The sequence below is a fragment of the Miscanthus floridulus genome, chromosome 10 (assembly GCF_019320115.1).
Source record: "Miscanthus floridulus cultivar M001 chromosome 10, ASM1932011v1, whole genome shotgun sequence".
NCBI classification, from domain to species: domain Eukaryota; kingdom Viridiplantae; phylum Streptophyta; class Magnoliopsida; order Poales; family Poaceae; genus Miscanthus; species Miscanthus floridulus.
In genome coordinates this window covers 13,664,802-13,691,205 of record NC_089589.1, presented here as the reverse complement: position 1 = coordinate 13,691,205, position 26,404 = coordinate 13,664,802, and the positions used below count along the sequence as shown (strand labels likewise).

The 26,404-nt window shown below is 41.6% G+C and overlaps 1 pseudogene; it reads right to left on the bottom strand.

Annotated features, from left to right (window-relative positions):
* Positions 1 to 1,280: 1,280 nt before the first annotated feature.
* LOC136488037 (probably inactive leucine-rich repeat receptor-like protein kinase At3g28040) lies at positions 1,281 to 25,522 on the bottom strand (annotated as a pseudogene).
* Between the last annotated feature and the right edge of the window lie 882 nt (positions 25,523 to 26,404).

Genomic DNA, 26,404 nt, shown 5'->3' with positions numbered 1-26,404 from the left:
AGGTTGTAGATCTATACCTAATATTAAAAAGCCAAAATTCTAGTCTATTTTTTCATCCACCTATAACTATAACTGCATAAATATAAAAGTTGTATCTCTCTATTAATCTAGAGCCCTCCTATTTTATATGACACATGAGGTAGCTAGATAGGTAGGATTCCTAATTCTAAAGGATCTCGATCATAAATGACTTGAATAGGAATTTCAATCTATATCTATGTCTATGTCTATGTCTATATTCATACATCTATATTCATGTCCTACGTATATCATATGACACGGACTTTTGATTTCGGCTCATACAAATTAGAACAACTCGCATTTACCAAGGAATCTGATTTCTATACATATTCAGTATGTTCGCTTGTTGGTTTTAGCCAGGGCTTATCAGCCAGCCAATAATATTTTTTTCTCACAATAAATCAGCACCAACCGAACTTATCGGGCAAAAACCAACGACGAACAGACCAAAGTTCTGTGGCAACACATTTTCCTCCGCATGTTTGGTGCTGATTTTTGTTAAAACCTGGATCAACGGATAGTCCAACTAATTGTTAATGTAGTTATGCTTAGAAACCAAATTATTTTTGTTAAAACCTGGATCAACGGATAGTCCAACTAATCAAAACAGTTAGATAGTATGAAAACTAAAGGTATGGTATATTTATGAGTAAATATTTTCTATAATTAGGAGAAAAATATATCAAGGTTGTTTTTTAATTCGAGAATGGTTTAATAGGACATCATATTATTAAAAACATTAACTTATATTATAAATGTCATGATTACCGTTACCATTGTCATTTTTTATCAATGTTTGATAGTTTTTTTTCTCCCGTTGCAACGCATGTGTATATTTGCTACTTCAGAAATAAAATACAATTGTCGATTTAACCCTTACAAAAAAAATTATAAAGACTTAAAAATTTACATAGTTGCTAGCTTTTGTATGGTTGATCTTTTGACTTTGAAAAATATATGTGATCTAATGATAAATATTTACAAGTGCTACTGCAACATATAATAAAGAATTATGATGTCTACTTTATTGGAATAAAAATTAAATTTCCTCCTACCTAATCTAAGCATTTAATATAAAAAAACCAAATGAAATAAAAGGACTTGGTTTAGAAAGAAGTGATTTTCAAGGGCCAATCTGTACTTCATATATTTCAAGCAGACTAGACAGAAGTTTTCTTTAAATGGATTCTCTTGTTTAGATGTATATGGCACCAAGGATTCAACACAAATCCGTTGATCCAGCAACACCTGGATTCAACCTAAGCAACACATTTTCTGTGGCAACACATTTTCCTCCACACCATGCCCAGCTTGAGCACCCGCAGCACCTCCTCCTCCGGGACTTGACCACCCATGCCCGGGTCCACGCACTCCAGCGCGTTGCCGTGCTCCAGCAGGACGCGCGCTTGGTCCATGAGCACCACCACGTCGTCGTCCCCGTACTCCACGGCGCGCCGCCCCGTCACCAGCTCCAGGATCAGCACGCCCAGCCCGTAGATGTCGCACTTCTCGTTCACACGCAGGCTCTGGCACGCCAGCTCCAGCGCAACGTACCCCATCCCGCCGTCCGCCAGCTTCCCCGGCAGCAGCCGCGCCAGCCCGAAGTCGCCCACCGCCGGGTTGCACTCCGCGTCCAGCAGGAAGATGTTGCTCGGCTTCACGTTGTAGTGGACCAGCGGCGGCCAGAACGCCTGGTGCAGGTGCGCCAGCGCCCGGGATGTCCCGGACACCACGCGGAACCGCTCCTCCCACGTCATCGGCGGCAACTCCGCCCCGCCGCCGACGCCGTGGAGCCGCGCCTCCAGGCTGCCGTGCGCCGCGTAGTCCGTGATCAGCAGCTGCAGCTGCGGCGTCCAGTAGTAGCCCTTGAGCGGCAGCAGGTTCGGGTGCCGCGCCTTCCCCAGCACACGCACCTCCAGCTCGAACTCCTCGCGCGACCGCACCATGTTCGCCGCCACCAGCTTCTTCACCGCCACCACCCGCCCGTCGCCCATGGGCGCGCGGTACACCGTGCCGAACGCGCCGCGCCCGATCTCCGTCGCCTTGCTCAGCAGCGTGTTCATGGACATGGACGTGGAGGCCGGGACGATCCCGGAGAGCTGGTTCCTGGACAGTCTCAGGTACTTGAGCGCCTTGAGGTCGCCAAGCGAGTCCGGCAAGCTTCCGGTGAGCGCGTTGTCGGATAAGTCCAGGTGCTGCACCGCGGCCAGCTTGCCAAGCCAAGCGGGGACGTCGGGACGGTGCAGAAGATCAATGGTGCTTTGGTGCGGGCACAGGCCGATGTCCGCCGGGACGGCGCCGAAGAACCGGTTGCCGCTAAGGCTGAGGGTCTTGAGGTTGTGGAGCCTAGCAATGCCGTCGGTGACGGGGCCCGAGAACTGGTTGTGTGACAGGTCGAGCGTGCGCAGGCGCTCGAGCGGCCAGAGCGCGCCGGCGAAGTCGGGCAAGCCGGAGAGCTGGTTGCCGGACACGTTGAGGTGGAGCAGGAGCGGGCTCTTGGCCGCCAGCCCCTCCGGCATGGGGCTGGAGAACTGGTTGCCGGACAGGACCAGGAACCGGAGCGTGGGCGGGAAGGCCGGCGGGAGCGGGCTGGAGAAGGCGTTGCCGGTGAGGTCGAGGTAGCGGAGGGAGGCGAGGCGCGCGGCGTCGCCGGGGAGCGCGCCGGAGAAGGCGTTGTAGGAGAGTCGAGTGAGCGGAGGGAGGCGAGGAGGGAGAGGCCCTGCGGGAGCGCGCCGGAGAGGTTGTTGCGGGCGAGGGAGAGGTCCTGGAGCACGGGAAGGCGGTCGAGGCCCCGGGGCATGCGGCCGGACAGCGCGAGCCCGTCGAGCGACAGGCGGAGCACGCGGGAGGTGGCCGGGTAGCGATGCGAAGCCGGATACTGAAAACAACCTTTTCTTTGAACCGTCGGATTGTTCCTGGACGTCGGGTATGAGCACTAAAGTCACGCCGTGACTGCTGTGTAACCGTAGTGGCAACGAAGGAACGAAAAAATTAGAACGGATGGCAATGAAGGGAGCTCTTAATTTTGGATGGCAGTGAAGGGATTGATATAGATTTCAGTGGCAATCAAGGAATTTTCTCAATGGTATATCCCTCTTTTGTTTATCTATAAATTTTACACAAATCAGTATACATTAATAATAATGTTCACTATATATCAATAGGTCAATATTATATTCCTTGTATATATGTTATAATCTATCCTGTACATCGATTCATGAGCTCTAAAGATATTGTCTTGTCTGAGAATAAAAGGACTATAGATATTGAATAAACGCATTTTCTTAATCTTTCACTTTCTCTTTCGGGTTTAAGATATGAAATGTTACTACTGCCCTTGGTTCACTTATTAATAAATACTTGCCAAACAACTTAAATGAAGTAATCGCCATTGGCATATCTGGCTATAGAAAAATCTAGCTATACTTAAACATGAACCCAGATTTTTTTTCCCGCTTGAAGAGGATATCCGGGCAAGACAAAATATTGACATTTTTTTGTGGCTCCCATTGCAACGCTTTGGCATTTACCAATATAAACATAAGACTGAAGATAATGTGCCAGTCTGAAACTGTCAGGGATGGTCACTGACTCATTAGGAGATTGGTCGGTAACTAACAAAACGCTGCTGACTTTGAATTTGTTGGTATTAGACAGGTTTAGAAAATTTTCATATTTCTGAAAAGGTGTCGTTCATAAAGTTTTGCATTTGTATTAAAAATCAAGGAAATTTCCTATCTTATATCATTCCATTAGCTAGAAGTGAACTCTTTGTGTACTTTTGACTTGTGGAATCACCTTGGTTGATGCATGGGTAGCCTGGCTCATGAGTTTCCCCCTCAAGCTATTCTAGGCCTTTTCATGAGCACTTTTGCCCTAATTTCATAGGTGGCATTGAAAAACTAAGATGAAAAACATGGACACAGAGTATGAATAGCTCTAATCCATGCTTATATAGACAGCTGATACATATACATCAATCCTTTATCAAGGTTAAGTTGCATGTCTTCCTCAAGTTTTTTTTTGAAAAAGATGGCAGGAGCTCTGCCTTTCAATTAAGAGGGGAAATGAGTTTTATGTCTTCCTCAAGCTTTGGCTACTCTGGTCTTCTCTTTGCTTGCTCTCTTAGAGTGGTCCATCTGCGTGGTGTCAACAGTACATCGTGGTGTCAGCGGTGCTTAATTCGATAATGAACATAACTAATCTGAGGGTAACAATGAAACATTGCTACCTTTTCTGAATTGAGCTGTAGGGTAGGTAGACATGAAATCTGTGCATGTACAAAGCATGCATGGTCATTAAACCACGACACTCGCATAGAGAGTTCAGTTTGGAATGTCTTTGTTGGATGGCTTGATTTTAATAAAGGCGAGAGTGAACTGAGAATATTTTCACCAATCATCCACATATCTGACGGGCAGGGCGGCGTGACTTCACAACCTTTTTTCTTTTTGCATCGAGACAAGCAGGAGCAGTATTTGACCCATTTGAAGACTGATGCCAACGAATGTTTGGAAGCTGTGAACAAGGACCAAAAGCAACCATAACACCATGCTGGAAGAAATTTCAAAATAGTTCTAGAGTTGGACATGGTTAATTGTAGCATCCGGTTTCAAAAACAAAACCAGATAAACACTATATGTAAGCCCAGAAAGTCAAATCTCACATATAACTACAAATAAGGGTAATATCGAAAGACAATGCTCAATATATAATTTTCTTAGTATAAATGATATAACCTTAGACAACAAACAGCGGAAAGACAACTCCAATCTTCGGGTGAAGACTTCAATTCCACACTGACAACTCACTGGTTGATCACAAGACTAATTTCTCCAAACTCTAGCAATCTGGTACATCCGGGATTTTAATCCAAATAATTGAAAAATAAAACAAGCGTAAGTACATGTCGTACTCAACAAATATAACATGGGGTTCATGAAGCTCAAAAGGCTGACACTGGTTTAACTGCGATTAGCCTTTAATGAGTCATCTTTTAGCAATTGGGTGGCAACAAGTTTATTCATAAGCCCATATAAACACATGATCAGGTAAACATGAATAATGAATAGCATAAACAATTAACCATTAATGAGCATCTTTGTAAGTGCATCTAGCCCTTTAGTGGGTTTTGGTAAATTGAATGACAACACAATTAAAGGTCTAATAAGTTTGCTAAGTGTTGAACAGGAAATTGAGTTTATTGCATATACTTGTGGGTTGTGTATTAACAAGTATATACAAGGTTCAACTAGTAGGCAAACTTAATGATATGCCACATTGTGTTAAAGTGAATGCCAAACTGTGTATTGTTGTATTGGAAGTTTTTGGAAGCAATCTAGTTCAAGCAAAAGACAACAATGCAAATGGAATCAATAAAATTGCTTTTATGTTGTGGGATATCATAGCATCATGTGAAAGCAAACATACTTGGTAAATGACAATGTATAGTGGATATAAGCCGGTCTCTACATTGATTTGCTTACATGGATGAATATATGAAAGGTTAATTGGAATGTCAAGCCAAAATGAGAAGGGAATAAGGAATTATGAATTGACTTGACCATATTGATGTTGATCCATGTATGTCTCTATGTGAGACAAATTGAAGCTTGATTGATCTCAACATTCATATCTAGAAAATATTCAAGCAAGGATCAAAATATTGAAGAAATGGTTTTCAATGGAAGCTTAATATAATGTGACTTAAGTATGGCTTGATAGGGTGAAGATAGTAAGGAAAGGGCTTCGAGGTACTAAGCGAAGGTGAAGGGCAAGCGACGGCTTGGCGACCGAGGTACCATGGCTAAGGTGAAGAAGAGAGTACTTGCATTGAGTCGAGGTACTAATCAAGCTATGAGGAGTCATATTGTGTTGAGGATCAAATCATTAGTGGAAGTGACTTGAAGCCATGAAGATGAACTCATAAGTATGGAAATGGTTCAAGTCACATAATCAAGGTATAATGAGAATGAGGAAAACATATTCGATAATAGAAGTTTTTCAATTGCCAAATGAAGTGGCAACTAGCTCAAAGGCATTTACATTCTTTTATGCTTTGAATTTGAGTTTAGGAAAAGCTGTACTATAAAGAGGGATTCTAGGACAGTTGGTTAACTGTGCAACCAGATGCTCAAAACTACAGATCTATATCCTCTTACCCAGCCAAAGCAGCCAGCCAAAAATCTCCAGATTCTACCTGTTTTGGCTAGGGCGGCAGTGCCACCCATAAATGACCGTTGGGACCCAAGAGGTATAAATACCATTTGGGCCGACCCACAATGGTGAGCCTTCTTCTCCAATAGTTTAGTTCAAAACTGAACAAACCAAAGCTCACCTCTCTCTCCTCCACTGTTGCTCCTTTATCTCTCAAGCAAATCCTTGATTCCCACCATCAAAACTTGAGAGAAAAGGCAGCAAAACTCGATTGGAGAGAAGATCCACTGATTCCCAAAGTCTAAGAGCATTTGGTTCATGTTTGGCCGGCGGTTCTAGGGTTTGTTACTCTTGGAGCTTGCTCCTAGCCGGCTAGGCGTCGCCCTTGTGCTTGCCAACTTGTGTGGCAGCCTTGGGAGGTTTGTAACCTCATCCTGCAGCTAAGAAATTACCCCTCACTTCAAGAGTTCATTCTCTTGATTTGAGAACAAGGGCAAGGCAAGCCTTGGTGGCGAGCCAATCCTTTTATGGATGCCTCAACAACGTGGACTTAGACAAGCCTTGGTGGTGAGCTGAACCATAGGATAAATTTTGTGTCTCGCGTGCTTCACTTTGTGTTCTTGCTGGTTCAACTCTTTGCTAGCTGTTGTTAGGGTTTCGTAGCTCAATCCTCTCTTGTGTGAGATTTCTGTGGTATCCAGTCTTCGAACTAGATTTTGTCTTTCTGTTGCAGGATTGAGCAGTTGAGAGGGTCAGGTTACTATCTGTGAAATATCAACGCTGTCTGCTTTATTTTTGAAGAGCGGCAGTGCCGCCCTATAAGGCCGGCAGTGCCGCCCTCTGTTCTAACAGAGTTTTGAGTTGAATTTTTACAGGCCTATTCACCCCCCCTCTAGGCCTCCTAGATGACATCAAGGTCCTTTCAATTGGTATCAGAGCCTGGCTCTCAATTTTGGGCTTAACCGCCTTGAGAGAACGATGTCGACAAGTGAGGAGGTATCTCTAGAACTTTTACTTTTAGATGGCTCAAATTATACATCTTGGTCTGCTAGTGTGCTTGATGTTTTTAGGACCATGGGTCCTCAAATAGAGTAGATTGTAGATGTGAGCATTTCACCTCCTCATGATGATTTGATCTACTTATCTAGAGAGAAAGTGAAATGCTTACAACTCAATGCTCAAGCTGCTAATGTCTTATTTAGTGCTTTGAGTGAAGATGTACTTGATGATGTCATATTTGGAGATGATAAACCACTTGGTGATGCTCATATCATTTGGACGACGCTCAAGGAAATGTATGGCAACTCCAAATGTGAGGAGAGCAACCTCTCATTGGAAAAACCACTTGAGGAATGCTCAACTTCATCAACAAATGATGAGCCTCAAGTGATTCTCTCAAAAGGCCTATTTGATCATGCCACATCCACTTCCTCGCCAACATATGACTTATTGGATGGTAATGAAATAGTTGGTGAGAACAATATTTTTACATGTGGTACTTCTACTTTCTTTAGTTCTTGTGAGACTAACACTTTGAAGGAAGAAGAAGCTTGTGATCGATGGAAGCCAAATGATGAATCCACCTTACCAAGAAGCTCAACTCTCTATACCACTTCACATATCGGTCTCATGGCAAAGAAAGAGAAGAAAGTGGCAAGTGAGAGTGATAGTGACAGTGACAGTGACAGTGGTAGTGATGATGGTGAGATCAATCAACACCTTGCACGTCTAAGCAAGAAAGACAAGTTGATAGTGATCAAGTTCATAGAGAAGATCCAAGAGCAAGAAGAAGATCTCTACAAGCAAGAAGAGCTTCTTGTTGAAAAGATCAAATGCTTGGAGAAGTTGACCAAAAAACATGAAAAGCTTAAGTGCTCTCATGCTAGCTTGGTCCAAAGGTATGAAAACTTGTTAATTGAGCAAACTCATACTATTAACTCTCTATCTTGTGTTGCTTAATTAGAAGATCAGAATTATATGCTCAAAGACAAGTTGGAAAGGCTTACTAGCAAAAATGAGACTTTGCAAGAAAGTCATGATGGGCTTTTATGCTCTCATGAGAAGCTTATGGAGTCTCATCTCATGCTAGAAGTGGCTCATGAGGTTGTGGTAACAACGGTAAAATCATACCAACCTCACACTCACAAATGCACATATACGCAAGTTTCATCTATTTTATCATGTGCTAACATGTGTTGCTCTCAAGCAAGCCAACCTTCCGTTGAGCATGTAATTGTAGAAACTTGTGATGATTTCATTGCAAAAGAAAACGAACAGCTCAAGGAAAAAGTTGAAATGCTAAAAAGGGACTTGATTCAATGGAAGGGCAAGTGCAATGCTCAACCTTCTCAAGATAACCATGAAGACATGGTGAAGAAGCTTGAGAAGGGATCAACCGATGCATGCATCAAGCCTTATCAAAAGGGTTACAAGTCCAACAATGGCAAAGTGAAGGGGATACTTAAAGAAATGCAATCTGTCCAGAATGCAGTAGTTCAGCCAGCTGCACAGACTGCGGCAGTGCCGCACCCTAAGGGCGTCAGTGCCGCACCTGGATAGAACAGGAAAGTTCCCAAGGCCATCAAGGCGCAACATCAATCAAAGAAGACTCTCATCACTTGCTTCAAGTGCAAGAAAGACAGTCACCATGTCAGAGATTGCCCCTTGAAGAAAGAAGAGAAGGGCTTGAGCAAGATCCAAGAGAAGAAGAAGATGGCTCATGTCAAGTTCTCCAACATGGGACACAATGCTTCTATGTGTTCCAACAAGGTCGATGATCAAGCCACACTTCCAAAGAACAAGACAAGAAGAAGCAAGAGGAAGTGTTATGGTTGTCATGAGAAGGGACATGAAATTGGCTCATGTCCTAATAAGAAAAGTGAAGGCTTGTCATCATCAACAAAGAGGTTCATTAGCAAGGTAGCAAGCAAAGTGCAAGAAGAGAAGGCTAGAAAGAACAAGAACCACCTATGCTACACTTGCAAAGGAAAGGGACATTTAAGTAAGGATTGTCCCATGGGTAACACTTCTAAGCTCAACTTGTCAATTGATTTAAATATGCTTAGGAGGCCCAAAAATGACACTTGTGCTAGAAAGGTGATTGGTTCACCATGTGCTAGCACACAGGCCATTTGGGTGCCTAAGTCTCTTGTGACTAACCATAATGGACCCAACATAGTTTGGGTACTAAATTGTGCTTAGTAAGTGTTGTAGGTACTTGAAGGTGATATGAAGCTTCGGGGTGCTTGAGCAAGTTGATTGAAAATATTCACTCAAGCTATCAATCAATTCACATTATATATTCTTATATGGTTGACCCGAAGATGAATCTATGGAAATACTTCAAACTTCATATTCACCTCGGTAACTAGTACCTAACCCTTGCTAGCTAGCCACTTGACGTGTGTAGTCTCTAATAGTTCACAAATATATGTGTGCTTGTGAATTATTAAAAGTGGCTAGAGTACTTCAAGTCTAAGTGAATCATTTGCCATATGATGCTTTTAATGGCTCTCTAGTAGAGCAAGATCTTATTCATGTTGTAGGTAATAAGGAACCACCTTGTGGAGCAATCAAGAAAATGGCCATTGGTGATATAAGACCACAAGAAGTACATGCTACAAAAGTGGAAGCTCCTCAAGTTGCTGCTGTACCAAATTCCGCTGACAACTCTGATGCAGAGGTGCAGCACACCCCTGCTGCAAATCAGTAGGGCGGCAGTGCCACACCCAAGGGCGACAGTGCCGTCCCTCCTACATAGTAGCAGCTGACTTCACTCTAGTTCGTGGACAAATCTACAACCTTCATATGTGTAAGATGAAGATGAAAAGACCACCACATCCATTACAATCAAGAAGGGTGGTAACATCTAAATCTCAAGTGCAATTTATTTGAAACTAAACTCCTTTGTGTCTTGTGTAGCCACTTAGGATAATAGAAGCACTTGAGGATATTCATTGGTTGCTGGTCATAGAATAGAAATATGATCAAAATTGAATTGATCATCCACATCAAGCAACATAGGTGACTTGACTTTCCTTTGTGGACTTCAAACCAAGAAAAACAAGATGAAGCAAGTTTATGTTCGTGCACATTATGAGTTGGTTTGATGGATTTGGAATCTTGGTACACATTGGAGGATACAAGTAGATTTCAAAATGGCCAAGAATAAAGAATCAAGCTCAAGTCAAGTAAAGAGACTTATTACTCACAAGTCAAGAACTTCCTACTTGATGGAATCTTGTCATGTGTTAGATTGCCAAATTCTCATTCTCATCTTATGGGCATCTACATGCTATAATGGTTGTGAGTATCTCTTGGCATAGTTCAAATTGATTACACTATTGTTGTCATGACCTAGACATAGAGTGAAAATCTCAAGTTCTTAAATGAATAAAGTGCTATGTGAGAAATTCAAATACTTAGAGCACTTATAAAAAGGAGATTTTAATCTATGGCTAGAGTTGTGAGACTAATCTTTCTCTCTAAGTGATTTATGTAGTCTCACTAAATGAGAATGTGTTTCTCAAATAGAGTGTGCTATTATATGAAGGCTATCAATCCAAAACCATGTGATGTATTTTCTCTCTAGCTAATTTGGATTAGATTTGTCTATGTTAGCCACTCACCATAATATGGCTTAAATCTACCCTTTGGACTTAAATGACCAACCATGCACATTTACATTTCCATTCCACTCAAAAGAATGTGCATGAGACATCAAGGGAGATTTAGTCCATGTTATGAGGTTTCTCCATTTTGGTAACCCACTTGTCATCCACATATAAATGGTTACTAAATGGAAAACTAGTGCTTGTGTTACTAATGTCTTCTTGTGATTGAGCTTATTTATAGAAAATCAATAAGAAGATGTTGTGCTAATTTAATTCACAAGCTTAAAGGTTATTCTTCACCTAAAGAAAGATGTTGCTGCTAAAGACCATTTAGATCAAAAGTTTCAATTTCGCTTGAATCAAGTTTGAGGTTGATTCGAATAAGCTATATAGGAAGAATTCACAAGATTACGAGTGTTGATGAGAGGACTGAATGGATATAACATCTTGTATGTATTCTCAACTAAAATCTCCTCAAAGATTGGACAGAAAAAGAAGAAGAATCATCGATCATCAAATCTGTCCAGAAAATTGCAAATCTGAGTTGACTGCCTTCAAGCATCGATTTGGAGATTCAAATGCTGATAAATTGACCTAAAACTTTGTGAGCATGCTATACACATCTAGTACTTGTTGCTGTACAATTGGTATGAAGATTGGTTTGGAAGAAAATCAGTTTTGAGTTGGTTTCTGTCAGCTTCAACAGTGCAGTTTCAGATTTGAGCAGTTATGGTAGAAAATTATTTTCACTGACCAAATGGAGTTCAAATGATCTATTTTTTTAGAGAAGTTAGAGGACTCATAGATGAAGATCTCTACCAATTTTCATGCATATTGGGCTAGTGATCTGAGAGATATGGATTTTTTTTCTAAGGATGACAGAATATGAAAACTGACTGAATGGAATTGGATTGCATTGTGGCAACAAGATTGAGTTAGCTCTCAAGTTGGTCATGAAGAATCAGCAAATATGAGAAATATAAATTTGGTCTAAAGGAATTTCAATGAAAGAAAAGAACTCACACAAGGGTCCAAATAAGTTGCAATCAGAGCACAAGCAGCAGCAAGTGATTGAAACTAGTTGGAACAAGAAGTAATCAGCTGAGACTATTGATTTGCAAGCAGTTTCAATGAGTTCAAATCAGTTGAAGTATAGTGCAAGTCACTCCCTTGACCTCATATTGTTAACGTGCTTAAGTGAACTTTGTGTACTCTTGTATGCACAAATTTAGGGGGAGCTTAGCCTATATCTTGTGGGATTATTGGTTTCTTTCAAGTGTTTGATGTGCCATCCCACACATGGAAAAAGGAGGATGGGTAGTTCCTTTGGATTCTCTAGGTGTTTCACAATTATTCTAGGAGGTCTCGGTCTTTATAAACCAAGTGCTCCTGGTTTAAATGTTGAATGTCCCAATCCTTTAAATGGACCTAGATTTGGATGAGATGGAGAAAACAATTGAAGAGTGGGCTTTCATTGCTATTTTTCCTCTCTAAGTGCTCATCAAGTACCTATGATCCATCCCATTGATCTTCTGGGATCTTATCAACAAAGAGTGGTAACTCCTAGTTCATAACTTGCAAATTTCATGAATTTTACCTTTGCTCTCTGTGTGAGTTGCTCTAGGTAAAGAAAGAACTAGGAAACTAATATGGATCCTGGATGATCACATGAGCGCAGTTTTACCACATTTCATCAAGTGAGAACTATAGCCATCCAAATCATTGAAGTCTCACCTATGATGGTCATATCGATGAAAATTTATGTGGTGATCTATCTACCTTGGTGGTGGTATGTTTCCTTGGCATAATTTCAATTGTTGCAAATTTATCATGCCTTGACCAAGATATAGGATGAACTTCCCTCGACTCTTAAACCGATTCTAGTGCATTTCACAAGTAATTCAAGCACTTGATGCACATATTAAGGGTGAGCCCATCCTATGCCTTGTGTCTTTTAAGACTAACCTTTTCTTCTAGTGAATTTGTGTAGTCTCTTGCTGAGAATGAGTCTCTCATGAGTATGCTACATTGACTCAATCCAAATTGGTTATCTCTCATATTCATTTGGATTGTATTTTTATCTCTTAAGTAGCTACTCTCCATAATATAGCTTAAATTCCCTTGTTTGGACTTAATTGACCAAAAGTGCCTATGTTCTTGCCTTCCACATGTATATGTATGCACTATAAAAAAAGGGAATTTAGTCTATGTTATAAGGTTTTGCAATTAGTGATCTACATGCCTTCCACATCCAAAATGATCACTAGTTGTGAAATTCTCTTGTGCAATTTAATGCTATCTCTTGTCTTTATGAGCATTTCCTAGGCAACATCAAATGTCCAGATCCGATGAGAGTAGTTGTTAGATTGTGAGTTTGAGAGTTGCTCAAAACTCTATTTTATGAAATATGCTACTTTGTGACTAATTTTGCTTTGGATATGGACATGTATTCATGGTTACTGTTTTAGCTTGTCATATTTTGAGTTTAGATTGTTTTATATTCGTATGATCTGCTGTAGGAATCTGATTGCTACCTGACTGATATAGTCAGGACGGCAGTGCCACCCTCTGTGGCCGGTAGTGCTGCCCTGTGCTGTATTAGCCAGAGTCTTGTGTGCTTGAACTAATATAACCTATCATATGCATCACTCTTATTCCTGTGACACTTTGTTTAGCACCCCACAGTAGGCATGGATGTAGAGGGAGGTTCCCATCACACCTAAAATGTGAATTGTGGCCTTTCATGCCAAATTGAGAATTCAAATCTCTATTCACATATTTAGGAGGAGGCTCCTACACCCATGGTTCGAAAATCTCAGTTTAGATTTTATATCTTTTGTAAGCTCTAATGAGATTTATCGAGATGACAAGCAGGGAATCGAAAAATGAGGATGATATACAGGTTGCAGGTGTCCTAATTACAAAAGGTGACATTATGAGATACGGACATTCATTCCAATTGGCATCAACTAGTGAAGATCCTTTCAATAGAACAACACTCGCACTTGTTGATCTTTGGGATTTCTCTTGGTTGGGCTAGATAGCTCTTGAAACAAGCTTTCCAGAAAGTTCAAGATCACTAAAAACAGAGTTCGGAGTAAAGAGATATGACATTTTCCATGAGGTGACCTGTGCTGATTCTGAGAGCTGCGGCAGTGCCGCGCATAAGGGCGGCAGTGCCGCACCTATACAGGTCTTGATGGCTAGTTTTTGAACTCCAATGGCTAGTTTTGGTTTTGGGTGTATATATACTCATCCCATGGCCCCTGGGCTAGCTGCTGACGACCAAAACATTACAAAGCCTTGTGAAGACTCTCTCAATTGGTGTCAAAATTATGAAGATCATATTTCAATTGGTATTGATTGATAATCTTTAACTTGGTATATCAAGAAATATGTCTTCAGCTGATATCTCAATATGACAACAAGAGCTAGCAATGGACTTTCAATTGATATCAAGCACAAGTTTATGATATCTCCTTGAAAATGATGATGATGAGAGATGGGCACAAATGAAATTATCTTGCATAAAGAAGTACTAGTCCCATCAAAGCACTAAATCCAAGTATTGAAATCATCTTCATGGTGGAGATTATGAGGCTTAGAACAAAGGTATATCGCTCCATGAACTCATGTGTTACCTTTGTGTATCTAGGCCTTTACATGCTAGTGTGTGCATGTGTATGCAATTTTTGAGTCACACCATAAGTTTGTTCTTGTGGTGGTGATTAGAGAATTCTTTAGATATTTGGTTGATACCTCTTGTGGTGATGGCATGAGTTTGTCTCATGTTATACTATCATCTAAGTGAGGCATGAGCCAAATATGCTAACCTCTCAAGAATCTTGACCTAAAAGTTGCATACTTTGTTTGGTAGAAAATAGGTGAGAAATCCTATATGCTAAACTTTTACCTACTCTTGCCCTCACTTATCGACCAACATTTCTTCCTTTTGGTGGAGAGATCCTTTTTGGAGATTAATACCAAAGGGGGAGAAATATTGGGGGAGAATGTAAGGGGAGAGAGATTGATATGAGGATGGAAAGGGGTAAAGGAGAGGCATACATATAAGATTTAAAAAAATATTATTGTGGTATGTGCAAGGATAGTTTAAATTGATGCTCTTGATAAGGACCATTTATGCTAGTGTGTGGCATTCATACCTTGAGTGATGCTTGTTTTCTCCTGTGCTGGTCAGGCAAGTGCGGCAGTGCCGCTCTCTGGTGCGGCAGTGCCGCCCTCTGTAGGTTAGCAATCTTTGAGTGCATGAACTATCATGAGCATCATGGTTATCATGTTACACCTTGCACCCCATGGATGCCAAGATATTGGAGAGTTCCCACACTTCATCTTAAATATGTGCATTTGGCATTTGATGCCAAAATTTGAATTCCTTCAATGCACACATTTAGGGGGAGCTCACTATATAATAGGATTCAAAATCTTAATGTTTATCAATCTCTTGTAAGCTTTAGTTGTGTTGTCATCAATCACCAAAAAGGGGGAGATTGTAAGTGCATCTAGCCCTTTAGTGGGTTTTGATAAATTGAATGACAACACAATTAAAGGTCTACTAAGTTTGCTAAGTGTTGAACAGGAAATTAAGTTTATTGCATATACTTGTGGGTTGTGTATTAACAAGTATATACAAGGTTCCACTAGTAGGCAAACTTAATGATATGCCACATTGTGTTAAAGTGAATGCCAAACTGTGTATTGTTGTATTGGAAGTTTTTGGAAGCAATCTAGTTCAAGCAAAAGACAACAATGCAAATGGAATCAATAAAATGACTTTTATGTTGTGGGATATCATAGCATCATGTGAAAGCAAATATACTTGGTAAATGACAATGTATAGTGGATATAAGTCGGTCTCTACATTGATTTACTTACATGGATGAATATATGAAAGATCAATTAGAATGTCAAGCCAAAATGAGAAGGGAATAAGGAATTATGAATTGACTTGACCATATTGATGTTGATCCATGTATGTCTCTATGTGAGACAAATTGAAGCTTGATTGATCTCAACATTCATATCTAGAAAATATTCAAGCAAGGATCAAAATATTGAAGAAATGGTTTTCAATGGAAGCTTAATATAATGTGACTTAAGTATGGCTTGATAGGGTGAAGATAGCAAGGAAAGGGCTTCGAGGTACTAAGCGAAGGTGAAGGGCAAGCGATGGCTTGGTGACCGAGGTACCATGGCTAAGGTGAAGAAGAGAGTACTTGTATTGAGTCGAGGTACTAATCAAGCTATGAGGAGTCATATTGTGTTGAGGATCAAATCATTAGTGGAAGTGACTTGAAGCCATGAAGATAAACTCATAAGTATGGAAATGGTTCAAGTCACATAATCAAGGTATAATGAGAATGAGCAAAACATATTCGATAATAGAAGTTTTTCAATTGCCAAATGAAGTGGCAACCAGCTCAAAGGCATTTACATTCTTTTATGCTTTGAATTTGAGTTTAGGAAAAGCTGTACTATAAAGAGGGATTCTAGGACAGTTGATCAACTGTGCAACCAGATGCTCAAAACTACAGATCTATATCCTCTTACCCAGCCAAAGCAGCCAGCCAAAAATCTCCAGATTCTACCTATTTTTGCTAGGGCGGCAGTGCCGCCCATAAACGACCATTGGGACCCAAGAGGTATAAATACCATTTGGGCTGACCCACAACGGTGAGCCTTCTTCTCCAACGGTTGAGTTCGAAACTGAATAGACCAAAGCTTACCTCTCTCTCCTCCATTGTTGCTCCTTCATCCCTCAAGCAAATCCTTGATTCCCACCATCAAAACTTGAGAGAAAAGGCAGCAAAACTCGATTAGAGAGGATCCACTGATTCCTAAAGTCTAAGAGCATTTGGTTCATGTTTGGTCGGCGGTTCTAGGGTTTGTTACTCTTGGAGCTTGCTCCTAGCTAGCTAGGCGTCGCCCTTATGCTTGCCAACTTGTGTGGTAGCCTTGGAAGGTTTGTAACCTCATCCTGCAGCTAAGAAATTACCTCTCACTTTAAGAGTTCATTCTCTTGATTTGAGAATGAGGGCAAGGCAAGCCTTGGTGGCAAGCCAATCCTTTTATGGATGCCTCAACAACGTGGACTTAGGCAAGCCTTGGTGGTGAGCTGAACCACGGGATAAATTTTGTGTCTCGCGTGCTTCACTTTTTGTTCTTACTGGTTCAACTCTTTGCTAGCTGTTGTTAGGGTTTCATAGCTCGATCCTCTCTTGTGTGAGATTTCTGTGGTATCCAGTCTTCGAACTGGATTTTGTCTTTCTGTTGCAGGATTGAGTAGTTGAGAGGGTCAGGTTACTATCTATGAAATATCAATGCTGTCTGCTTTATTTTTGAAGAGCGGCAGTGCCGCCCTATAAGGCCGGCAGTACCGCCCTCTGTTCTAATAGAGTTTCGAGTTGAATTTTTACAGGCCTATTCACCCCCCTCTAGGCCTCCTAGACGACATCAAGGTCCTTTCAATCTTTATCATCAGTATCATCAGTGTTCATCATCTATTCCGTAAGGGTCCAAGGCCGCTCGTGACCATAAGCACGGCTGATATACCAGTTTTACACTCTGCAGAGGTTATACACTTTCACTGTAAGTCGTGATTTATCCTTTCATTCGAGGTGATCAGTCTCATGACCCCACTACCAAGGAAGGTCGGTAGGGTTCACTATGAAGCCTTTCAAAGGTTCGTCTAACAAGTTAGGGCCATTAGATTCACTCGGCAAACATATATAGGAACCCTTGTCGAATGGCACAATTCCATCACGGCTTTACACATAAGAGTAGAGGTTGTCCTATACCCGATTCGGCAAGCCATTCTTACGCCAATAAAGGTAATCTCTAACAAGCTAAAAAAGTCCTCATACTAAGCTAAAGCCAGAGCCATGTAGCCCTCATAGCTGTACTGTAAGTCCTAGATATTCGCTTACAGATAAGTCCTTACAGAGGAATCTAGAGCACCATAAAATAGCCCAATGCTCTAGCCCCTTGTTCCATGTTGCTAAAAACATCTTTTAGTATTTATTGCATAATCCATTAGTCAAGTTATAAGATCATGGCTTTAGTTGAGCACTAGCATCATACTATCCAATGCAATACCCCATAGGAATCAAGGCATAAAGTACAAAGTACTAGGAAATCCTTAGTGGTAATCAAGGTAGACATATGCGTATGATTAAAATGATATTAAGGTAAATAGGACAACAAGGAAGATCTCATGCTATACTTGCCTTAAACTCGGATCCCATGCTATACTTGCCTTAAAATAATATTAAGGACTTCTTCTGGATCACCAACTTCTTTTATATCACCAACACAAAGCTCACCGACTGGACATGATCATAAAGAACCACACAAGCATCCATGCAATTATACACGAAGCAAATAATAGAACTAAATTAGAACAGTACACCAAACATATGAAACATGTAAAAAGGTTTTAAAGATGTTCTACACGTCACTACGAACACAGACGTGAAAATCACGCTAATCGGAGCTACAGTGAAAAGATACATCTACCAAAAGATTTACTTTTATATAAGAAGAAAACTATAGGCTTCATTTAACTATATAACATCATATATATAAGATATTTTATAAATAATATAAATTAAATTAAGTCAAATTTAGATTTGAATTATAAAACTAAAGTAAAACAAATCATATTTTATTTATAAAATCCAGTTGCATAATTATTGTTCAAATTAGAGTTTAAACCATGAAATTCTAGAAATAGGGACATGATAAACATTGTTACTAACGCGAACTCGTTGCAATGAATCTAGTGCAACTTGAACAGGTCAAATCAGAGCTAAAATGTAGAAGATATGATTTAAACAAGATTTTCTTTAATAAAATAATAGATTAAATTTAACCTCAAATTTTAAAAGTTGAAAACATATCTAACAGTAGGATGAACATGTAGATTACGAAATTACGAACCTAACGCAAGTTTCGATGTTCCAGCCACCGTTTGGCTAAGGAAAAGGTCGGGGAGCAAGAGAAGCTCGATGCAAACTCAATGGAGGGTTCAGAAGGGGTTGCGGCGGTGAGGAAATGACATGGTGCGCGTGGTAGCGGCTCGGGTTCGCCGGCGGCACTTCGACGACACGGGTAAGAGAAGAGAGTGCAAGGGAGAAAGCAAGAGAAGCACACAGGGGTTTCTTACTGAAGGGGGACCGTGACGCCTAAGAGGGGTGAATTAGACGACTTAAAAATCTAACTCCTAAACTATGGCCTCTTTTTCTAACCCTAGCAAAACCTATGCAAAAGATAAACTATCTAAAAGTGCAACTATGGTTTTGCTAGTGTGTTGCTATCTCTACCGTAAAAGGAGTAATATAATCAATGTAAATGCGGAAGCTAAAAAGCAAGGTAGAGATATGCAAACTCCTGTCGACGACTCCGGTATTTTTACCGAGGTATCGAGAAGCGCGCAAGCTTTCCCCTAGTCCTCGTTGGAGCCCCTCGCAAGGAATCCCTCGCAAGGGCCAAGCTCCCGATCGGGTAACTCCATGGATAGCCTCAGGCCTTCCCCACGCGCAAGTGGGTCTCCGACGTGCCTTCTGGCAAGCCTCTCCCGGATGCTCCCCGCCGTCTTCACTATCAAGCTTCTGGCCAAAATGCCGCAAGCCTTGTTCTCTCCGGTACACGGTGGCGGCCACACCACAAACATAGTTGATGTGATCTCGCAAGACTACAAGCTCTTCCGATATACAACAATGGTGCGCGCAAGCACCGAGTGGTAAGAGGTATGCAAACCTCACTAAAAATTAGGCCTAAACCTAGAGCAAGCACATAAGCGGTGGTCTAATCAACCTAAGCACTTCGCAAAGCACCTACGCTAATCACCAAATGAATCACTAAGCATTATGCAAGTGGAGATCACTAAAATGGTGTATCAACATCCTTGATATGTTTACTCAGCTCCACACATCTCATTTGGTCGGTTGGGGGTTGTATTTACAAGCCCCACTGAGAAAGTAGCCGTTGGGGACAAAATCCTACTTTTCTGCTACTGACCGGGCGCTGGAGTCCTCCTGATCGGACACATTCAGTCGTCCCGACCGTTGGAGCCACGAACAACTGATCGGACGCTGCCAGCGTCCGGTCACTTGCCACCAGACGCGTCCGGTCGTAAGTTCACTGCTCTAGAACCTCTCTGTACTCGACCGGACTCTGCTGTCCTACGTCCGATTGATTTTGCCGCTAGCGTTCGGTCTAGCGTTCGGTCGCTGCTGCTGACGCCTGTTTGTCGAGCCTTTTGATCGGAGCGTCCGCTCACTTTCCTCCAGCGTCCGATCCAGCGTCCGGTCACTTCTGTGAGCTCGTTTCTTCATGATCTTGCGTACGGCTTGGTGCCTATCTTCGTGCTTGGACTTTACTTGATATCTTGGGTCTTCTCTTGTGCTTCTAAGGTCTTACTTATGGTGTTGATCATCGGATCATCACGTTGCCTTCGTCCAAATCACATCTTGCACCCTATTGAACTACAAAACAATCACTTGCAAATTCATTAGTTCAATTTGATTGTGTTGGTCATCAAACACCAAAATCCAAAGTAAATGAGCCTAGGGTCTATTTTCCTTATAATCTCCCCCTTTTGGTGATTGATGACAACACGATCAAAGCAAGCAAATAATAGAATTTTGAAATTTAAAAACTACCTACTTGCTAGGATGCAATGCAAGGGGCAAGATTATATGATGCTATAAAATACTACTTGTAAGACTATATAAAAACTTATCTTGCCCTTGCACATGTCCCCATGTGGTATTATGGATTTAAGCTTTGCTTTCTACAAATTTTCCCTATTACATAGGCTAATGCATAATCCACTATCCTCCCTTTCTCGGACCATTAATTCAAATTAATGCTTGCTTTTGGTCCTCTAAATTCTCCCCCTTTGGAATCAAACACCAAAAGGAAGACATTAGTAGCACAAGGGAGGGTCAAACTTTGTGATCCTTTGTGTGTAGAGTGAAATAGATCATAAAATTTGACTCTCACATTATAAAGACTAAGCTCCCCCTAAATATATGCATACATATGATAGAAAGCAAAGCATATGCATAATTGGCAAAGTATTGCACAAGGGAATTTAATCTATATAATGCACAGACAAAGCATATAAATATCAAAATGAAATCAACATGATGATATTGGTTTAGAAATACCACATGTAGAAATCAATTTGATTTCTACCACTTGCAATCGGTGGTGGATATTTGAAGTATGATGATTAACTCCGGGGACTCTATTTTCTTTGCAATGAGACTACTACACACATGATAAGCTTGAAAATATGTTAGTCTCAGCATCCAACCTGTAGAGTAATCTCCCCCTAAATTTGTGCACACAAGTATGGAATACTTGTAGGAAACATGCACATTGATTTTAGAATAAAAAATACCACTTGAAAGATGACATCACATGAATGTGAGAGTCATTTTCGAAGGCGATATTCGAGAGAAATTATCTACAATTTGGACTTTGGCACATATTAGATGAATAATTGAAGGACAAGCTATGTGTCGTGCTCCTAAACAATTTTAAACAATGTAGGATTGCTCCAAGGAAGAAGAATGAAACCGAGCAAGCCTACCGTATTAAATACCTAGTGCATCCATGATAAAATATATAACAATGCAAATGCAAACCTAGGCATGAAGAGTAACTAGATGCTAAAAGATATCAATTGTAGGAAAATTTAAATCTAATACCAATTGAAGTAAAATGAATCTAGTTACCTAACATGGGAAGGGGAATTTGGGTTTATAGTATTCACTAACCCACTTGGCAATGTCTTTGTCCATCATGATGCACCTCATGAAATACATCCACACTTTGCCAAGTCTCCAAATTCCCCGAAGTCCATTGGACTTCTCACTTCCCTTTCGGGATCAAAACATTTTTGGTGCTCTTCATGATGGAAATGATTTTCTTTGGCACCCAAAAGCGTTTGACGCCATTGTTGGCTTGCTTGTTCACCTTGATGGCCACCACCTTGTCATTTTTCTTCTTCTTTAGCAAGTATGGTGTGGAGGCCTTCTTGTTCACCTTGTTGGTGTAGGTGTTGGAGAGCTTGCTTGTTTGCTTCTTCTCTTTCTTCTTTGCTCCTCCCCCATTCTTCACCTTGCACTCATAGGACTTGTGACCTTCCTTGTAGCACATGTAGCAAACCATGATTTATCCTTCATCAAGCTTCTTCACTCCCTTGATGGTGTTATCTTGATGAAGTTGGACTTGCTTAGCCTTGCCTTTCACTTGAGTTAAGTCCTTGATGAGGCGAGCTACTTCTTGCTTTAGTTGCTCATTTTTCTTTGCAACCTCTTGTGTGCATGTATCTACAACAACTTTCTCAACACAAATTTGGTTGCACAAAGATGAGTCTAAACATAAATCATTACAAGAAGTAGAGGCATCCTTTTTAGACATGTTAAAGGTAGAACTTTTCTTTTTAGATGTCTTGGTGGGGGTTGTACTAACGGCTTCAAGATTAGCAACTTTATTAGTTAGCTCATCACAATGTTTGCACATGGTTTCCATTTTAGCAAGCAAACTTTTATAAGCATCTTGTGAGCTAGCTAACTTTTCTTTTAATTTTTCATTTTTCTTTACAAGTTGCTCATCATTGATTGTGCATGCATTTGTTGTTGCACTAGCCTCAAGTCACTCAATTTTAGTAGATAGTTCAACATTTAGATTAGCAAAGTTCTCATATTGTTCAAGCAAAGATTTATGTACTTCTTGTGAACTATCTAGCTTTTCTTTTATTTTTCTGAGCTTCTTTTGTTGACTAGTGCAAACTTTAGCATAATTTAGATTTTGTTGCACAATTTCTTCATAAGAAGGTATTTCATCATCACTATCACTCTCACTAGAGGATGAGCTTTCGTTACCTCGTGCCATAAGGCACACACATGAAGAGCTTGATGATGAGTGCTTACGCCCTCGCCTCTTGTGATGGTGTTCTTCTTCACTTGAAGAATCATCTCATGACCTTATTGATGTGAGGGCTTGGTTCTTGCACGCCTTCTTCTTTGTCTTGGGTGTGGGCTTGTTTGGACAAACTTCCACAAAGTGCTCCAACTCGCCGCATCCATAGCATCCTCTTTTTCTTTGCTCATTTCTTTGATTGGTGAAGATGATATCTTGAATTTGGATGGGCACACCCTTGACATTGAGCCTTTGGATCATCTTCTCCACCTTGTTGATAAGTTTGATTGATTCTTCATCAAGGTTGGAGGTGGAGGAGGAAGATTGATCATCATCATCTTCTTCTTCTTCTTCTTCTTCTTCTTCTTCTTCTTCTTCTTCTTCACTTGAGGAGCTTGAGCTTGAGCTTGTCTCAACTTGCTTGCCCTTCATCTTCTTTTTCTTGCCACATGCAAGAGCTTTGTCTTTGCTTGATGAAGAGGCTTCTTCTTGACCCATCTTGCGTGACATTTCAAATACCACTATCTTGCCAATGACTATGGTCGGGGTCATGATGCTCAAGTCCTCCATGTTGTGAAGGATGGTGACGATGCTTGCATATTTCTTTTGTGGTAGCATGGAGATGATCTTTCTCACGATGTCCGCATCATCTAGCTTTGTTAATCCTATAGAATGGAGCTCATTGATAATTAGATTTAAACGAGAATACATATCACGAACAAGCTCATCATCATTCATTTCAAAGGAATCATAATTTTGTTTGGCTAGACAATGTTTTTGCTCACGGACATTACTTGTGTTGTCATGGAGCTCTTGAAGTTTTAACCAAATTTCATATGCCGTGTTTAAAATGAATACTTGGTTAAACACATCCATGCTAAATGATTCAAACAAGCAATTCTTTGCTCTAGCATTGAAATGAATTTCCTTTTCATCACTCTTCGTGAGTTTATCGGAATTCTTAATGGGTTTCATCCCGTCACGAGTGACTCTCCAAACTCCCAAATCAACCACCTCAAGGTAGCAAGCCATTCTAGCTCTATAGTATGGGAAGTTAGTGCCGTCAAAGTACGAATGCCTGGAGGTATCCATCCCAACCACTCTAAATAGCGTCCGCTCAACGGTGGTTAAGCTAAAGGTCCAAATTTGAGCCAATTGACTTTGATACCAATTGAAGGGAGACCGTGACGCCTAAGAGGGGGGGTGAATTAGACAACTTAAAAATCTAACTCCTAAACTATGGCCTCTTTTTCTAACCCTAGCAAAACCTATGCAAAAGATAAACTATCTAAAAGTGCAACTATGGTTTTGCTAGTGTGTTGCTATCTCTACCACAAAAGGAGTAATATAATCAATGTAAATGCGGAAGCTAAAAAACAAGATAGAGATATGCAAACTTCCGTCGACGACTCTGGTATTTTTACTGAGGTATCGAGAAGCGCGCAAGCTTCCCTCTAGTCCTCATTGGAGCCCCTCGCAAGGAATCCCTCGCAAGGGCCAAGCTCAAGGTCGGGTAACTCCGTGGATAGCCTCGGGCCTTCCCCACGCGCAAGTGGGTCTCCAACGTGCCTTCCGGCAAGCCTCTCCCGGATGCTCCCCGCCGTCTTCACTATCAAGATTTCGGTCGAAACGTCGCGGGCCTTGTTCCCTCTGGTACACGGTGGCAGCCACACCACAAACACGGTTGGTGTGATCCCGCAAGACTACAAGCCCCTCCGATGTACAACAATGGTGCGCGCAAGCATCGAGTGGTAAGAGGTATGCAAACCTCACTAAACATTAGGCCTAAACCTAGAGCAAGCGCATAAGCGGTGGTCTAATCAACCTAAGCACTTCGCAAAGCACCTACGCTAATCACCTAATGAAACACTAAGCACTATGCAAGTGGAGATCACTAAAATAGTATATCAACACCCTTGATATGTTTTCTCAGCTCCACACATCTTATTTGGCTGGTTGGGGGTTGTATTTATAAGCCCCGCTGAGAAAGTAGCCGTTGGGGACGAAATCCTGCTTTTCTGCTACTGACCGGACGTTGGAGTTGTCCTGATCGGACGCGTCCGGTCATCCCGACCGTTAGAGCCACGAACAACTGATCGGACGCTGCCAGCGTCTGATCGCAAGTTCGCCGCTCTGGAACCTCTCTGTACTCGACCGAACTCTGCTGTCCTGCGTCTGATCGATTTTGCCGCCAGCGTCCAGTCCAGCGTCCGGTCACTGCTGTTGACGCCTGTTTACCGAGCCTCTTGATCGGAGCGTCCGATCACTTTCCTCCAGTGTCCGGTCACTTCTGTGAGCTTGTTTCTTTGCGATCTTGCGTACGGCTTGGTTCCTATCTTTGTGCTTGGACTTTACTTGATATCTTGGGTCTTCTCTTGTGCTTCTAAGGTCTTACTTATGGTGTGGATCATCGGATCATCACGTTGCCTTCGTCCAAGTCACATCTTGCACCCTATTGAACTACAAAACAATCACTTGCAAATTCATTAGTGCAATTTGGTTGTGTTGGTCATCAAACACCAAAATCCAAAGTAAATGGGCCTAGGGTCCATTTTCCTTACACTTACCTTCTTGCGGAGCTCGGGGTTGCGGTCGCGACGGCAGAGGAGCAGTGAATCAGCGAATTCGACGGGGGCGGCTCGCTTCAAGGGCTGCGGCGGCGCTGCTGCTAGCTCTATGCGAGGCGGTTGCGTTGGGGCGAGATAGGAAGGTGGGGTGCGGGGGCAGCCGCTATTTATGGGGGCTCGGGGCAGTGTGGGCAGCATGCCAAGACGCGGCATGGCGGATTCCCAATCGGAGCAGAGTCCGACGTCGAGACGACGGAGGTAGGAGACGCGGCTGACAGGGCGGGCCCACCTATCGGCGAGAGAAGGCGTGGGATCGGCTGTCAGTGAACCGAGGGAGAGAGAGAGGGGCGGGTGCTTGCGCGGCTTGGCTTCTGGCTACTGGGCCTGCTATGCGGGCCGCGGTTGAAGGAGCTGGGCCACGGAGGGGAGACTGGGCCTGCAGCGTTGCTGGACTGCTTGCTTGGCCTGCACGTGAGAGGAGAATGGGCCGACGCTGCTGCGGCTGGGCCGAAGCCAAGAGAGAGGAGGAAGCGGGCTGGCGGGGAAAAAAGAGAGAGCTGGGCCTTCGGGCCAAAATGAGAGAGGGCGAGTTTGTCCTTTTTCTTTTCTTTTCTTTTATTTCAAAACCTATTTCAAACTTGTTTTCAAAGCAATTCAAATCTTTTTGAAATTTTGACCAAAACCACTCACTTCAATAAATTATATGCACCAGCATGAATGCACTATCAATGTTGCTAAGCCCTATGATAAATTTTAATTTAATGAAAAATTATTATCTTTCTGTATTTCATGAGCACAAAAATTCAAAAATTTAATCAATTTAGCTCTATTTCAAGAGTAGCAAATTTTAGGGTGTCACATTAATTTAACCAATTTTGTACATATTTAGTTAGTTATTAGTTGAAAGTTTCAAATTACCTTTGTAATAGATAACTGAACTTTAGATGCTTCACTGCACTTTATATCAGATAACCGAACTTTAGATGCTTCATTGCACTCTTAGTTCAGAGAGTGGTAGTGCCATTTCTTCTCATTGTTATGAGCAAATTGATTTGATCATTGTCATATGAGAAAAATTTGTGAGCATGTGTGTCA